At 41.1% G+C, this 15,322-nt stretch overlaps 1 protein-coding gene across 6 annotated transcripts in view; it reads right to left on the reverse strand.

Annotated features, from left to right (window-relative positions):
- The window catches only part of LOC122553087 (serine/threonine-protein kinase PAK 5-like), a 205,347-nt gene extending 191,095 nt beyond the window's left edge, over positions 1 to 14,252 (reverse strand). For 5 of the 6 annotated variants that reach the window (XM_043696601.1, XM_043696600.1, XM_043696597.1 and 2 more), the window contains exon 1: positions 13,808 to 14,252. The gene's annotated coding sequence lies outside the window, so the exon portion shown is untranslated. The remainder of the gene's footprint in view (positions 1 to 13,807) is intronic. The other variant, XM_043696602.1, reaches the window with a different exon arrangement.
- Between the last annotated feature and the right edge of the window lie 1,070 nt (positions 14,253 to 15,322).

Consider the following 15,322-nt stretch of genomic DNA (forward strand, 5'->3'; position numbering starts at 1 on the left):
GTCTCATTTTAGTATCAAGTTATTTTGGTATAAAATGCATCAAAAGTATTCCCTTACGTCTGACTACTTTCGAAAATGTTTCACTTTTTGGTCTTTGTCATTCTCATATTATATCTTTTCCACTCACATTATACATTTGTTAAACCCCATTTCATCCTGCACAGCACCATGGTCCCACCATTAATGTTCCTTTATGCTCTAGTACATTACTAGCATAGGGTGAAACAGATCAAAGTCAATAACAAAACGATTAAGGGGGAATATCAGATACTTCCAAGTTTATTATTACTTCATAAACCAAGGAATACAATTCAAAACATTGTTACTTGCCTGCTGAACAATGGAAATGCAATTTCCAAACTGGAGACAAGCATACAGACATCAGCCTTACTTCGGAGTCAGAAAGTCAGTGCTTCAAGCATACCGCAATATTGGAAATGCCAGTTTCAGATGAAGCATTAAACTGATCTCATCTAGTCTCTCGTGCAGAGTCAGAAGTTCAGAAGGGGTATACAGATAATAGGAGAGCTTTCTGGGAGTCCCAAATTGGAACCTAGAAGCACGGGTAGGCCTATTTATAGAGAATTATATTTACTCCTCAACCAACATTTCAAAAACAGATTACCAACAGTAGATTTCCTTTGTTTTTAAGAAGATTGCAGCTACTTTTCCTACTTTGACTCTTGACTGCAGTTCAAAAGTATTTTGCTGTGAAATTGTGTGGAAGGTTGTCTGGTTGTGAAAAGCACTATAAAAATACAGTTAATTCTTAACATCTCAGGAATCAGATTCAAAACTTGATTCTGAAGCACACTGAAACCAAGAGCCTTGGCAAGAAGGGAGTCAAATATACATTCAATTCTCATTGGACATTATGATTCCAGTCTGTACAAAGCCACAATTTAAAAGTGCCCAATGAGTCCTGGGCACCTCTTCAACTTAGGACAGAATGTTTTCAATGGTAAGAAAGTAGCAGCTTTGCAGGTCAAATGTACCACTTTAAAATTAGCCACTCAGACACTGGATTTCTATATTTACCTCAAGGCACTACTGTGGTGCTCCTTTGGCTTTACATCTGTTCAATTTGCACTAAAGCTGTTTCAGTGAGAGTTGCACACTATCTATATCATGCAGGAGTGGATCTGTAGCACTGAAAATGTGCAAACTATATGGTTCCATTTGAAATAAAATTAGTTTGCATCATCCGGCTTTGCATCATGCTTTCAGATTATTAAAAAAAGTCAGTTTCAGTTCATTCAAAGGTGTCACACCAGATCCTATCCATCACCAGGGATCATTTACTGCTGCCATATTAAAAATTTCCCTCTTGCTTCCATACCTAAGCCTCTCTGGCATCAAAACATTTCTGCTTTGTCAGTTCTAAACTCAATTCCACCCTGATGTTTCATCATCCACCCTTCGTAAATTTCACCAAAACTTTGTTACTAATATCCTAATCGGGTTATTGGTTCAGTTTCAGAACTTCCCCCTCTGGACTGGAAAGTCATAAGTTTAATCCCCATTCAAGACATTTAAGACTTCAATGAAGACTGAACAAATGTTGCATTATTGGGCGAGATGGAAATCAGAAGTCCAGCCTGCCTGTATGGGTAGCTACAAAAGATCCCACTGCACTAAAAGAAGTCAATGTCACATTTCTTGTTCCACATGTTTCTTTATTCCAATTTTAAAATGTCTTAGGATGATTCTTTATGGAAATTCGCCAAAGTACTTCAAAAGAGTACTCATTGTTACTTTATATATCTACATATACAAATTATGATTCCTTCTCAAGCTCTTCCCTTGGCTGAGGCATGGTGATCCTCAAGTTACCACCACAAAGTTGTCTCCCTCTAATGCGGGTGCAGCGCTATGATTGGTACAGATGTGGCAACTTCATTTAACTACAGTCATGTTCAAATGCATCAAAATCTGGACATTATCCAGGCTTGGGCTGATAAATGTCAAGTAAATTCACACCACACAAATGGTAAGCAATAACAATTTCCAATAAGAGACTGTAATGTTAACAGAATAAATTGGACTCTCTCTGGACATTAAAGGGTTAAACTGCACTGACTGAACATCCTGGAAGTGGTGGGGATGACATTCATGCAGAAATGTGGATGACTCCCACTCCATTTAGACAGTCATTTGCACTACTCCCCTACTAATATCAAGTTAAACTCTCATTCAGTCTGTTCCATTCAGAAATGCTTTCATAGCCATCCCCCGAATCTAGATATGTCATACCTGCATTGTCCTGGGGAATCACGGAAACAGGAAATCATCTGCATAACAATTCCTTAGGATTAAGGCATTTAAAGTATCTCAGAGAATGATCTCATCCTACCATTGTACCTGAGGTTACATGTGGTTATGGGTGTGTGTGTGTATGTACCTATGGGTGATGGCTGGGGGGGGGGGGGGGGGGAGAGAAGAGAGAGGAGTGACCAGAGTATCTGTGAGCTTTACCAATTGACCTGTATTAAAGGAGACTTTTTTTTTGTTTGGGGCCTCTTTTGACTTGAGTTCACACACCTGCAAGGAGGATCAAAGGGGGTCAACAAGCTTGTACAGGCTTTAATAATCTTTAACTGTTTGCAGAAGTTGGTGTGTGCGAATTGCATCTAGTGTATGAAACTGCAGGAGAAGAACCTAACAAGGCCATCTAATCACCTCCCCCTGACATTCAATGGTGCTGCCATCACTAAATCCCACACAATCAATATCCTGGGGTTGCTGAACTGGCATTGTGGGGTACGTGGACTAACCAATAACAAATGACATTTCAGATGAGACAGACAGCCTGTTTGCCCTTTTGGGTGAACAAATTATACTATTCTAAGGGGGAGCATGATTTTGTTCCCAATGTTATGAGCTGTATTAATCACCAAAAGGCATTGCTTAAAAAAAAAACAGGCCATTATCTCATTGAGGGAATGGTGTAGTAATAATCACCGATGATTTTGATTTACAGATGGATTGAGTGAATCAAATTGGCAACATAGCCTGGAAGTCGAGTTCTTGCCAGGTTCTCAGGACACTTTCTTAACATGTAGGTCCAACGAGAGAGCAGACTTTTATAAATTAGGTCATGGACAATGCAACAGGATTAATTAATACCTTCATACTAGGGGCAATGAGGTCATAACATTGTGTGAAATTCAAACAAAGTTTGGGAGAGCGAGAAAAGGAGAGCGAGAAAAGGAGAGCGAGAAAAGGAGAGCGAGAAAAGGAGAGCGAGAAAAGGAGAGCGAGAAAAGGAGAGAAGAGTGGACTTAAGACAAGTGATTTAAACTTGAATGAGGGCAGTTGTGAAAGCATGAAGACAAGTTGGCAAATGAGAAAAGTTAAGGGATAGGAAGTAGAGATTCAGTGGCAGCCATTCAAGGAGATATTTCTTAACACTCAGCAAGATGCCATATTAAATTTACCATGTAAAATAAGAGCCCATAATGCAAAAGGTACTATTAACATAGCTAGATGATTGTTTACATTTGGCTAACCAGAGTGCAAGTTTAAATGATTGATTTTTACATTGTCAAAATGTAATGAGCAGTGTCACAGGGATCAGTCTTGTATCCTTAATTATTTACTATCTATATTAATGATTTGGATGAAGGGACTGATTGCATGATTGGTAAGTATACTGATGACAGGTTTTTAAAATTAGCTTTTGGGATGTGTCCTCGCTGGCTGACCAGCATTTCTTGCTTGTCCCTAGTTGCACTTGAGGCAGCAGTGAGCTGCCTTCCATGTGCTGTAGGTGGATCCTCAATGTCATTATGGAGGAAATGCCAAGACATTGACCCAGTGACATTGAAGGTATGGTGATATATTTTCAAGTTAGAATGGAAATTAGCTTGGAGGGGAGCTTGCAGGTTGTGGTGTTCCCATGTATCTGCTGCCTTCTCCTGAGGTTGAAGTGGTCATGGGTTTGGAACTTGTCTCAGAATCTTTGAATTTCTGCAGTGCTGTAGTTATGAGCAACAGTGTGGAGGGAACATTGGTAGTGGATATGATGCCAGTTAAGGAGCTGCTTTGTCCTGGATAGTGTCAGGATTCTTCAGTGTTGTTGCTGCTGCACTCCTCCAGGCAAGTGAGGAGTATTGCATCACATACCTGAATTGTGCTTTGTAGATGGTGGACAGACTCTGAGGAGTCAATAGGTGAGTTACTGGTTACAGTATTCCAAGCCTCTGACTTGCTCTTGTAGTGTCATATCCAGTTGAGTTTCTGAGAACCTGCCAAGAACTTATCTTCCAGGCTATGTTGCCAATCTGATTCACTCAACAATCAAAATCAGTGATTAATACTACACCATTCACACAATAAGATAATGGCCACTTATCTTTTAAACAGTGCCTTTAAGGTGATCAATACTGCTCACATTAGGAACAAAATCATGCTCCTCCTTAGAATAGCATCATTTGTTCACCCAAATTACTAATCCAAATAGGCTGTCAGTCTCATCTGAAATGTCAGTTGTGGTAGTGTAGTCCAAGTACTCCACAATGCCGATCTAGATTTTACGTTCAAATCTTTGGAGTGGGAATTGAATCTGTAAGCTTGTGACGGAGAGTGCAGAGTGTGGCCAAATTAACTACTCTGTTATAAAATTGAAGCAGACCAAAAAAAAAAAATTCCCAGAGATCTTCAATGTTTTTTCTCCCCCCCAAAAAAGGGAGACACTTTTCTCTTTCATCTGAGCAATAACAACTTGTATTTTAATGTAGTAAGATATTCTAAGTCATTGGAGCATTTGTAAAGTTTGACATCAAGCAAAGGACAATATTAAGCACATGACAAAGTTTGATGTGTTCTCAGGCAAGGCAGCATGAGAGTTTTGTCACAAGGATTCGGGGGATGGCTATGAAGAAAAATGTTTTACAGAGCTGCAGAGATCCAAGCAAAGATCTTTTAACAAATTTTTGAAGCAGGGCCAGCTATTTAGGGGGAAGACATTTTTATTTATTTCTGTGACAGCAACCATCACAGCTCACGATCACTTCCAAAAATAAATTTTATGTTTCACGGAGGTACACCCTGAAGACAAGAAATAAGTTTTGTTAACTGATAGACACATTCTGACTATTAGAAAATACTTTTAAACAACTGAGAGAAATGCTGCAATGCAACCAATGGACAAAATATGTATTGTGATTGTTGCATCTTGGCAAATTACAACTGGCATCCTTCTCATGACCCACAAATTGGAACTTTTATTTCAAACCAATTATTCCATTTTTACATTGCAACATGCATTAAAAAAAGACTTTCAATCGTGAAAAAGATTTTTAAAAATTACGGTTTTTTTAAGAAAGGTGATCCTGGGTATATAACAACTACATACAGGTCTATGCCAGCATTCATACTTCATGACCACTTCTTTCTACTCTTCTTCACCTAACCACATCAGCATACTTCTCTATGCCCTTCTGCCTCAAATTTTTAATCAAGCTTCCCATTAAGTATTATTTATAGTATTGGTCTTAATTATTCTCATGTTAACAAGCTCTACACTCTTACAAGTATTTGAATAGAAAATGTGCTTGGATTTGTTAATGACTATCTTAATTATGATCTCTCATTTTGGACACACGCAGTAGTGGAAAACTTCATCTACCCTGACAAAAAACATACGTTCTTTATTGGAATACCCTCAGCCTTTTATCTTTTTTCTAGCCTCTTCAGCTTTTAGGTAAGTAAACCTTCTCAGTTCTGGTAATATTCTTGTGAATTTTTGTTTTTGCATCTTCTCCACTTTTTCTACAATGCAAATAAAAAGGAAGGTCAATCAGGATCAGCAGGGAATATTCTTCCATGAATGGAATCATACCTTGCACAAAGGAGCTGGGTATTATTATGAAAATGTCTAAAACTCAATTTGTATGATTTAACTAAAAATTTTAGTATAGGTACAGATTGTTAAATTTAAAATAAATGATAATCCCTGGTGAGAAACTGCTAAACAGACCTCAAGTAATTGTCATTCAACAGGAAGTTCATGTTATTTAATAAGGTCAAAGTTGGAAGTGGGAGAATACTAAATAGTGTATGGAGACAAGATGGCTACAGTCATCTTCATAAAAGGTGTAAATTATTCATATGGTTCATAGAACTAGAGGAAGATTTGGAAAGTGTAAACAATTAGTTTGAATGTCAATGTGGGACATTTCAGGCATAACACATTGTTGTTCAGATGTATTCCTGAGAGGTTATTTTTTTGGTTTGGTTTTAACTGTGCAATTGTTCACAGAAGCAGTCAGTTAGATCCTGGCAACAGCATCAAGAGACAGAAAAAATTGCAAGGAGCTGTAGAGCAGAAACTAAGGACTATCAGAAGCCAGTGTGTTTTCTCATATTGGAATCTTAGTTAAAAAAAAATCAATGAAACATATACATGAGCTTAGGGTTAGCAGTCATGAAGGAGAATTGGAAAGTCATTTAAATAGATAGTCACAGAGAGACTGAGAAATTTCATAACTGGTGAACGGCTGAAAAATATTAGTGAATTCCTGAGAGCTGTAGCATACATTGGTTTAGTCCTGAGAAGTGAAGCAACCCCAAGATCCTATAAAATATAAAACAAAAACCTAAATGTGGGGATACTACTGTAGAAATAACAGCAAAATGGGGATATCCTGTTGAGATTTTTAGTTTTAAAAATGAAATCTTACCAAATAAAGTGCTATTATACTTGCTTTAACTCTTCTACAGTCAAAGGTTTTATGTTTAATATGTGAAACTTTCCAATGTAATTCTCTGAGCTATGAACTGGAAGTTAGAGTTTCTTAAAATTTACTGGTTTCCCTCAAGATCATAACGTCATTAAAACCAATCATCTCAGCCTGGGACATAATTACAAGAATTCCTCTCAGCTACAGTCCAGGTCCAAGTACCTTCAGCTTCTTCATCAATAACTTTCCTTCAAGGTCAGAACTGGTACGGCATTTAAAGTCATGACTCACTGGGGTAGTGTACTGGAAATTAAGCCGCACAAGTGTGAACTTTTGATTAAAATACTAAATCGCCTAAATTTCTTATTTACCTCAGGTGAGATTAAGTAAACCATATTTTATGATTAACAAGAAAATCACTTTGTTGTCATTAATTTTTTTAATGAATGGCAGAAATAAACATGACTAATTAAAATATATAATTTAAACTTTAACTATTTTTAAAATTCCCATACAAATACAAGCAAACACATGGAGACAAGCATTATGGGATGGAACGAAAAGAAAGGCAGACATAGCCAGGTCTACCAGCACTTGGGATCACAAATTAATGATTTGTTTTCTTTCAGTTCATTTCGCCTGCCTTCGATTCTGATGAGAACACAAGGTTGTGGGTAGGCAAAAATCTCAGTTTTTCACTTACTTGTTAAGGTTTTGCTCTGACTGAAGGTGACATTTCGTGGCTGATCATCTGACTCAACAGCCTGTTCCAGCTTTTCCCCTGTATCCTTTGATCCTTTTAGATCTACGTGCAATATCTAACTCCTTCGTGAAACCATAGAATGTTTTGACTGCAACTGCTTTCAGTGGTACCAAAGTATACAGGCCCACCACTCTCTGGGTAAAGTAGTTTCTTCTCATCTCAGCCACAGCTGGAATACTGTATACAATTTGGTTACCTTACTATGTGAAGGATATGATTGCACTGGAGGGGGTGGACAGGAAATTCACCAAGATGTTATCGGGAATAGAACATTTTAGTTAAGAAGAGAGACTGGATTGCCTCAGGTTTTTTATAAAAAAAAAGAAAGCATATAGAAGGCTGAGGGAAATCCTTACTGAGGTGTATAAGATGGTGAGGCACATGGGCAGCGTAGAGAGGAATTTAAGAAGGGATTTTTACCTAAGGCGTGATGGGAATCTAGAATACACTGCCTGGGACAGTATTAGAGGCAGAAAACCTCTCAACCTCTAAAAAGATACATGGACAAGCACTTGAAACATAATAACATTCAAGCCTATGAGCCAAGAGCTGTTAGCATATACTCAATGGGCCAAACAGCCTCTGTATGGTATGACACTCTGATTCCAATAGCTCCAGTCACAATTCATCAGATAGTCCAAAAAGCAACAAGGAGAGTCAGAAGCTGGGTATACTGTTAGAAATGGGTCACTTTCCAACCTCTAGAAGGCACATCAAGGACTGTGAGAAAATATTATCCACATACTTAGTTGGGTACAACTCAAAGTTTGACACATTCAAGATTTCCTTTTTAAATGACATCTCATCATTGACAAATGTCCATTCTCTTTGCACTCTGTACATTGCTACAGTGTATCCTTTCCAAACGATGCACCACACGATTCACCCCCATCAGCAATGCCCTTCACCCATGAAGACAAAGGCAGCAGGTGCAAGAGAACACCAAAACCTCCAATTCACACACACCTCAACCGAACAAATACTGTCATTCTTCTGCATGACAATCATGGGACTTCCTCACGAACCACATTGCTGGAGCACTTTCACAGCATTGCCTGTAGTGGTTCCAGCAGTTCAACCATCAACACAATGTTATTCAAGATTGATGATAATGTCAGTCTTGCCAGTGAGATTCGCATAGAGATATGGGAAAAAAGATCACTTACCTGTCAGCCTTAGAAACCAAGAGATTCTTGTATAATATTTAACAGATGATAATAATCATGCCTTTTCTTATTGCTGAGCAACATCCACATGTACAGATATTTTAGCAGAGATTATCTAAGGATTATACAGAGTGGGATCATGCCCAATTTTTTACTTTCTCAACTATTAGGACATAACCAGCCATTTTATTAGTGAGATCATCTTCACTGCTACAGCTCAATTGCTTCTTCTTTCTTCCTAATGAGACAATAGCACTATGTTCCTCTGGGACTATGGCGACTTTTCTTTAGCACAGGTACTCACTGGATCAAACCTCACACGAGTGTATGAATTTTGATGGATTAGTCAAGATGCCATGACAGGTTAAAAATATTTAAAATATTTAAAAATGGATCCATCTTTACATAGTTCCAATTTTACGCATGATGAATTATTTATTTATTTTTCCAAATGTTCATTAGAAAATGTGCCATTCAGATCTCTTAATATTACGGTTACATGCAATTAAATAAAACATGTTCACAACTTGTAAAGGTTAGCTCCTCCATTAATTATATCAACTGATGATTTCACAGTGCATTAAGTCAGTTTGTATGATATAGGGATTTTTTTTTCATTAATTCAGGTGATGGGAGCATTGCTGGCTCAGCCAGCCTTTATTGGCCATCTCTAATTGATATTGAAAGGTGCAGTGGACTGCCTTGTTGAACTGCTGCAGTCCATGTTGTGTAGGTACAGCCACAATGGGAGGGAGTTCCAATTCTTTATTCACTGAAAGCTATTTCAAATGTTTACATTGTTCAATTTGGCATTTGTTGTTCAACGTATGGTACACTGTTACTTCAGGAACACCTAGGAGAAAGTGAGGACTGCAGATGCTAGAGATCAGAACTGAAAATGTGTTGCTGGAAAAGCGCAGGTCAAGCAGCATCCAAGGAGCAGGAGAATCAACGTTTCGGGCATAAACCCTTCTTCAGGAACATCGCCAGGCATATCCAAAAATGGGATGCGAATCTGGTGAAGCAACAAGTAACAGGCAGGGCAAAGTGATTTCAAAATGAACAGATCAGATCTAATCTCTATAGCCTTGCATGGTGGTAGAAAATTAATGAACAGGACAGGGGAGGCTCCATAAATATCCCCATTCTCAATGATGGTGGAACCAGTACATTAGGGCAAAAGATAAGGCTGAAGTATTTACAATTTTTAGTCTGACGTATTGAGTGATTTATCCATCTCTGCTTCCTCCAGAGGTCCACAGCACCATAGATGCTAGTCTTCATAAAATTCTCCACGTGAGATCAAGAAACAGTCAAAAGAACTGGATACCTCAAAGTCTATTGGCCCTGATAATATTCCAGCAATAGTAATAAATATTTGTGCTTCATTACTTGCAGTGCCCCCAGCCAAGCTTTTCCAGTGCAGCTCCAATATTAGAATCTCCATGACAATATGCCAAATTGCTCAGGTATGGCCTGAACATCAAAGCAAGTCAAATCCAACCTAGTCAATTACCATCCTGTTAGTTTACTCTTGATCAGAAAAGAAATGGAAGGGGTCATCAACAGTACAATCAAGTAGCACTTGCTGGGCAGTAACCTGCTTGCTGACACTCAATTTGCATTCCACGCAAGCCAATCAACCTCTGACCTCATTACAACCTAAACTCAAAACAGCTGAATTCCAGAGGGGACATGCATCTAACTGCCTTTGATATTAAGGCCAGGGTGACGAAGTGTGAGATCAGAGAGCCTGAGCAAAAGTCGATGGGAATCAGGAGGAAAATGCTTAGCTGGCTGGAGTCATAGTTAGCATAAAGATAATTGTGGTTATAGGCAGTCAGTTTAGTTCCAGGACATCTCTGCAGAGGTTCCTCAAGGTAGTGTCCCAGGCTCATTTATCTTTGGCTGTTTCAGAAATCATCTTTCTTCTCTGAAAAGGTAAGTAGTAGAGATTTTTGCTGGGGAGTACACAAGGTTCAGCACAATTTGTAACTCCTCAGCTACTGAAGCAGTCAAAATCCAAATGCAGTAAGACCCGATAATACCTAGGTTTTTGCTGACAAATGGAGAGTAACATTTGTATCACACAGGTGCCAAGCAATAAGCATCTCCAATAAGAGAAAGCCTAACCAATTCAATGACATTATCAGCACACAGTCCCCCACTATCAACATCCTGGCAGTCAGCATTGACTAGAAACTGAATTCGACTAGCCTTATAAATGTAATGAAGACAACAGCAGGTCAGAAGCTAGGAACATTATACCGAGTAACTCACCTGCTGACACCCAGAGCTTGTCCACCACCTACAAGGCACGAGTCAAGAGCATGATGGAATATTTCCCCTTGCCTGGATGAATGCATTCCAACAACACTCAAGAAGCCTGACACCATCCAGGGCAAAGAAGCCTGCCAGACCAACACCACATCCACAAACATTCACTACCTCCATTATTGACACATAATACCAAGTGTGTACCATCTAAAAGATGCAGAAATTTACCAAGGCTCTTTAGACAGCATCTTCCAAACTCATGACCACTACCATCTAGAGAGACACTGATAATAAATGCATGCAACACCACACCTGAAAATTCATTTCCAAGCTACAACCCAACCTGACTTGGATCAATACTGCTGTTCCTTTCTGGGTGAAATTCCTGGAAGTCCCTCCCTGACAGGATTAGTGGGGATAGCTGCACCAAATGGACTAACTGTTTAAGAAAACAGCTCAGCGCCATCTTCTCAAGGACAGCTAAGGATTACCAATAAACACAGGTCTTGTCAGTGACGCCCACATCCAAGAATTAATTTGGAAACCTAAACTCCCATTCTATCTCAGATTGTGTAAGAGGATTAAAAATCTGGGAGAGATACTGACTGTCAATGAAATCCACCTGGCCCTCATTCCAATGAGCTCCTTTATTAGGGTTGTTAACCTAGGCCAATCCCAGCTGACAGATGTAAAAAATAGAACATTACAGCGCAGTACAGACCCTTTGGCCCGCAATGTTGTCCCAACCTGTGAAACCAATCTGAAGCCCATCTAACCTAAACTATTCTATTATCATCCATATGTTTATCCAATGACCACTTAAATGCCCTTGACGTTGACAAGTCTACTATCGTTGCAGGCAGGCGTTCCATGCCCTTACTACTGAGTAAAGAACCTACCTCGACATCTGTCTCCTCTCAATTTAAAGCTTTGTCTCTTCATGTTAGCCATCACCATCCAAAGATAAAGGCTCTCACTGTTCACCCTATCTAATCCTCTGATCATCTTGTATGTCTGTATTAAGTCACCTCTCAAACTTCTTTTAACGAAAACAGTTAGAAGTCCCTCAGTCTTTCCTCATAAGACCTTCCCTCCATACCAGGCAACATCCTGGAAAATCTCCTCTGCACTCTTAAATGATCAGGAGATTCAAAGAGTCAGAGAGCTGAATGGTCAGAGCCCATGTATTGTGCACATGTAAATAAAGAGTGACTTGGTGAAGGGATAGCAGTCTCTGTGTAGTTATTTCAGAGGCATGTTTGTTTTTTTCCTCTTTAAAGGATACACATGGAAATGGTCTAACTTTGAGCTTCAAGAGTGTGTGGGCACTGTAGGTGTCACAGTTTTGAAAAAAACAGACATTACCTGCACAACAGGTAATGAAAGATAAATTCTGCCCCAATCCAAGTGCTACCAGCCAGCACAATTTTAAACAGGAACTAGGACAATTTTAATCAACCTGAAAAGCTAAAAACCTTGAAAACAAATGGTCCAATTACCAACACTGATACTAGCAGTAACATTCATTGCAATGTTCTACTGGGCAGTCTTCATGAATGTCTCAGACTAACTTTTTTTGGATTCATTTCTTATTCCTGTGTATACACTGCATTGTTATTTCTTCTCAATTAATAAACTCACTCATCTATTAACTCAAGAAAGCAGTTTAAATTGGCTCCTTCTAAAACATACATTAATTTGTATCTACAAATATAGATAGATATCTACAAGAGAGTGGCTCCTTTGTAAATTAACCGTGTTGTAACCAACTAGCAGGGGCAAGTGAATAAAGGGGAGCCAGTTCATCTTTCCTTGCTCATGCACTCAATTTGGGGCATCCCATCCAAATGTATAATGACTTGAAGAACATCAGCCAGAACAGATTTGGACAGATAAAACCAATTTGCAACTGACAAAATTCAAAACATGAATGACAATCTTATGTATTTTGAGTTGTAAATATGTGTAATATATCCCACTATTCAAGACGCAAATATGGCCAATTCTGCAATAAGAGTACTGTATTTTAAAAGTGACCAAATTAGAGTTCTGTTAAAAATAAAATGCTATTAACTACAGATGGAAATACCAAAATAAGATAAATTGTTTTGTACTTAGAACAAAAGCAAGAAACAGATATAGATAAACCCATCAACACAGATCTTTGCCAGAAACCGTAAGAAATGACATCTTTTACAAGTCAGGTTCTTCAAAGATAACTCTCCAAATTTTTAAAGATACGTATTTCCCAATCTGTGAGGAAAACTTTCATAAACGGGCGTACGTGTCACCCTTCCCTGCAATGTTGACATAAACAAAACTTTTTTTTCCCCCACTTCAAAGCCTTGAACTTCAGCATTGTAGTACAGAATATGATGGACAAAGCTGGAGGGTAACTGGATGAAGCGTATGCCAAAGAAAGGCAAACCCAGGATTCAAACGGTCATTCATTCAAGTGGAAGAACGAACGAGCCAGCAAACGTGTGACAACACTGACATGACAAGGGGAAGGAGAGGAAGAGAGCGCCTTTTGTTTGTGATGGTACTCGGGGGGAGGGGGGGGGCGAACCCAAAGTGTCATTTAAATTGTAAGGGGAAAACAAAACTGACATTTCCTGCGAAGGAAAACGCTGGTTTCGAGAGGGTCGTGGGTTCTCCCCAACATTGCACCTGTTCCCAACCAGACAGGCAGATCCAAAGAAGGGGCATTATCCCGCTGGGGGGGTAATTTCAGCACCGCGCTCTTTGTCTGCGAGGGTGAGGAGGAAAGTTAATATCGCTGCCCGCTCTCAGAATAAAACAAAGCTGCTGTCAGGCTGCGCTTGAACCGTTCCCTCACCACCAACCGTCAGATCGAAGCATCATCGACAAGATGTCACTGACATTTGCCTCATCCCCAATGTGAGAATCAAACGTACCTCGTCCGAGCGTTCATCGATTACAGCTGTAAAAGGATAAAGACGTGTCTGCCTCTCCGCGGTGACGATGCCCGGCTTCCCTCCAAACCCCTCGCCCCGCCGTTACTCCACCGGCGACGCCATGTTTTTTTCCCCCATCCACAGCCGGCGGAGCGGCGGCCACATCCGGGCAGCGGGAAGGGCGGGGCCAGGGCCCGGGAGGGTGGGGAATAGACACGCGGAGGGCGGGGCGATCCGTTCGAAGGGCGGGCTCGCCCTCTTGACGGGATTGGGATTGGGATGGGGAGGGGGCGGGCGGATGGAAAATCCGTGGGTGGCAGCCGTCAGCGCGTGGGGGGCGGGGCGGGGTAACAGGCGGGAGGCGTCCCATGCGCAATGTGGGAGAGGCACGTGGAGGGAGGGTCCATGAGCGCGAGGTGGGACAGGCACGTGGAGGGAGGGTCCATGAGCGCGAGGTGGGACAGGCACGTGGAGGGAGGGTCCATGAGCGCGAGGTAGGAGAAGCACGTGGAGGGAGGGTCCATGAGCGCGAGGTGGGACAGGCACGTGGAGGCAAGGTGCATGTGCGCGTGGTAGGAGAAGCACGTGGAGGGAGCCGTCTTCGCGAGGTGAAGCAGGCACGTTGAGGGCGGGGCCGTCTGCGAGCCGGGGGGGTCACGTGGCCACAACGTCAGGCGGAGAGAGACACGAGAAAGTTTGGACCCTGAGGGAGTCTGGCGCCATCCGGTTGATAGATGGGGAGGTAGGCGGCGATAGTCGGCAGGATTACGGTGGGCGGGAAGGTGAGGCACGTGGTGCGGGGCGGGTCGGAGTCTGGTGGGCGGGGCGAGTTGTGCGCCGGGTCAAGTGTGAAGGGTGTGGGCCCTTGGATTGGTACATCGGGCGCGGTGGGCGGGGCCTGTGTGCAATTGGGCGGTCCATATGGTGTGGGGGCGTGGCTGACTGTCGTGGAATGGGCGGTGTCAGAATTGAGAGAATGTTTCCCGGGAGCTGCAATGGGCACGTGGCTCAGTCAGATGGTGCATGGCGCCTTCTAGCAACGTCTCAGAGACACAGAGAACCTAGGGATTTTGAAGCTCCAGTCATCCTTGCGGGCGTGAAGACGATCTTCATCAATTCTTGTTAGGTTGCAAAGTGTTTCTTGTGCAACTAATTTCCTTACATGATCATAATGTAAACTCATAATCAGCTCTTAATCATTCAGACACTTCCCAAATTTGGCAGTGTTGATAGTTTGAAATGCATTTTCCATGTATTGCAATTTACGCTGATGGGGTAGACATTGTTACAAACACTAGGAACACTGAGATGGTAGGTCTTACTTCTTCAAGAAACTGAGCTGTTCTTCCCTCCCCACCCTTTCAGTGTTCTGCAGAGATTCCCACCCTACCCCTTTCAGCATTCCGCAGAGACACCACAGATAAATTTCCCTCTCTACCCCTTTCAGCATTCTGTAGAAAGGACCTCACCACCAGAGATATATTTCCCACCCCACCCCTTTCAGCATCTACCCCA

This window comes from Chiloscyllium plagiosum, chromosome 9, assembly GCF_004010195.1.
Source record: "Chiloscyllium plagiosum isolate BGI_BamShark_2017 chromosome 9, ASM401019v2, whole genome shotgun sequence".
NCBI lineage: Eukaryota > Metazoa > Chordata > Chondrichthyes > Orectolobiformes > Hemiscylliidae > Chiloscyllium > Chiloscyllium plagiosum.